Genomic DNA, 2,990 nt, shown 5'->3' with positions numbered 1-2,990 from the left:
TCCATCCATCCATCCATCCATCCATCCATCCATCCATCCATCCATCCATCCATCCATCCATCCATCCATCCATCCATCCATCCATCCATCCATCCTCTTTACACCATTGTCCCTTAGTGGGGTTGGTAGGGTTGCTGATGCCTATCTCCAGCTAACGTTCAGGGTGAGAGGCGGGGTACACCCTTGACAAATGTATGGGGTTCCGGTGTCCATTGTAGTGGACACATCATATTTGAAAAATAAAAACTTTTTTCCCCAATTTTTTTTTCAGTATTCTAATTACTTTACAAAGATTGTGGAATTTAAAAAAAAGGTGATTGGACAATATTTTTTTTCCTGGTAGACAATCTGTATTCCTTTGCATCAACAACTCATGTCCCAAACTACACTGTAAAATAAATTCTGAGGGTATTAAATGTAAGCCATTTAAATTGTTTGCATATAATTAAATATATTAATTTGTTAGTTTAATGTTAAAGTCAAACATTGTGGGGATTTTTTTTTTTACGTATGTTGTGGCAAATACATGTGTCACAACATTTTATTTCAAACAAACTGAAAATTTTGCTTCACTTAGCCATTTCTCATATTCCAGTTTAGGATGAAAGGAATAGCTTAAGATGTATGTTTAGTAAAGACTGAAAATTGCTAAACACTTTTTTTATTATTTTGGTACAACAGTTCTGCAGCTTTCACTAATTTATCAACAAATTCAAACTAGCTCGCAAGCTAGCTGATGAAAATTGAAATTTGCAACCAATAAGGCTTGTAGCAGGAAGAGTTTTTTGTTGGACTGAGAATTTAAGTTTGTATCCTCACTTTAACTTAGCAAAGTTTAGCAAAAGTGCTAGTGCTAAATTTAAACTAGTTATTAAGCTAAAGTGAAAATTGCAAGCAAGCTGAGCTTAGTTAAGTTAAATAAAGAGCTGCTATAACACCTTTAGTTGAGAGTTTTGGTGTTGGATTGAAAAGCTAGTTTTGTATGTGTGCATATTTTTCTCAGAGCTAATGCTAAAGTCTAATGCAAGTTTGCTAAAGTCAAACTTGCTAGGATGCTAAGATTGGTAAAGCCTGAGGTATTAATGCCAATAAACGGCACATTTTCATGTGATTATGTCTACCTTGCTTGAACAGATTTAAAAACTTTATTACTATTTCAGTAGCATCTTTTCACAAACCATTTATTCATATTTGCTTTTATTTTTATTTTTTTGCATAAGGGATGAAACAGAGAAGCAAAATGATCCTATTATTTCAGAACTGAACACATTTAGTTGAGTCAAAAGTGTTTGCAGTTGCACTTAAACACTTAAATGTCCCGGTGTATTATTTCCTAAACAGAAATAATAATTAGATGAAATTTACTCAAATAAAATTAATGCATATTGTTACACTAGCTTTTTTTTTTGCTTCAAGTTAGGAGGCTTTTCCTGGCCAATGTCGGTTTCCAGCTTTCTTTGCGGTTGGATCAGCCTATTGAAATTTTGATTGATTCTAAATAGACGATAATAATAATAATAATGAAAAAAACGTGCAGGATGTTCTTTAAAAAGGGCTGAAGTTTTGAATTAAACACAAAATGAGCAAATTATGACCTTTATCCAACTAAGCTGCAATTGATATTTGTTTGTTTAATTAAACTACAAAACTGCACATTAATAAACATGTTGATACATGTTTATTAAAGAATAAAATGTGGTGAGTTTTAGCTTTTGCACATTTAATAAACTAAAATTTTTCAATATTTGACCTGCCCAACTCTGTTCAGAGCGAGAGATGTCCGAACAATTTCACTCTAGACCTATAACTGCCTCTCCAGTTAAAATCAGTACAAACACTGATTCAGCAGCAGCTACTATTAAATGTCCCCAAAACACACAAGACATGACAAAATGCAGTTAATCTCTAACCAGAAGTTCAAAGGAGTGATGTAGACTCTTAACGGCAACAAATATTGTTAAAAACTCCAAAACCCTGGCAAATTTAAATAAAAAGTATTTTCATTTAGCCAAGAATAATATTATATCGGATAGAAATGGTGCAGACATACCTTTCAAAAGTAACAAACTATATAAAAAGAGTATGAATTTTAAATTAAGAGGCATGTCAGAAACTATACCCTTGATAATCAGTCGTAAAGCTTGACCCTTCTTATTATTACTCATCAGCCTTTTGTATGCTTCCACTAGTAATTTGATTACTTTTTTTTTGATAATTGATAATCACCTTGATCTTTACTTCCCTCCAGAGATTCGCAATCAGATTCAAGTCGGGACTCTGACTGGGCCACTCACAATCCTCAGCAGTACTTCCAGCATGTTTCTGGAAGTACTGCTGGTAAGATTCAAAGACTACTAATATTAAACATAAACCTGCCAGGGTATGAATAATTTTGGGGTTAAGATTATATTGTACACCATTGTACGGTGATTGTGTGGTGATTTATTTTAAATATGAACAGTGTGTGTAGTAATGCATAGATACAAAGTGCGATGTAATGCAAGAGTGGAGGCTGGGGATTAAAAAAGTTAGAAAGTTGTGTTTGAATAGATATAGGATATAAGTACAGGTTTAATGTTTGTTTTTAATGCGTTTTTATTGATAGGCAAATTTATGATAAGGATAAATAAAACTATTTAGTTTCAAAAGCTATAAAAAAAATTGCCCTCCGATGTTTTTAGCACTGAATAAAAACAAAAACTAACAAAAACTTTTTTTTTTAAGTTGTTAGAGGAAAGCTATCATTTAGATAAATCATATTTCTTAAATGTATAATATGGCTATTGTGGTAACATGCATGTTTCTAATAAAGACTATATTTTGCGCAACTTAATAACCATTTTGATATTAAGACGCAGCTCACATTTTTAATGGCGCATTTAAGGTGCATTTTCCCAGGAGATTTAGCCCTTTAAATGTTTTTTATAAGCACTCTGCCCGGCTCGGGCTGCAGACCTGGCTTCGCTTTCTTCTTGCGGAACTGCCGACTG

At 33.1% G+C, this 2,990-nt stretch overlaps 1 protein-coding gene across 7 annotated transcripts in view; it reads right to left on the bottom strand.

Annotated features, from left to right (window-relative positions):
- Positions 1-2,990, bottom strand: part of pde10a (phosphodiesterase 10A) — an 82,033-nt gene that overhangs the window by 51,085 nt on the left and 27,958 nt on the right. The window lies entirely within an intron of this gene.

The sequence above is a fragment of the Poecilia reticulata genome, linkage group LG15, assembly GCF_000633615.1.
Source record: "Poecilia reticulata strain Guanapo linkage group LG15, Guppy_female_1.0+MT, whole genome shotgun sequence".
NCBI classification, from domain to species: domain Eukaryota; kingdom Metazoa; phylum Chordata; class Actinopteri; order Cyprinodontiformes; family Poeciliidae; genus Poecilia; species Poecilia reticulata.
Note: the sequence above shows the minus strand (reverse complement) of the source record. Positions and strands in the feature narration are given on the sequence as shown.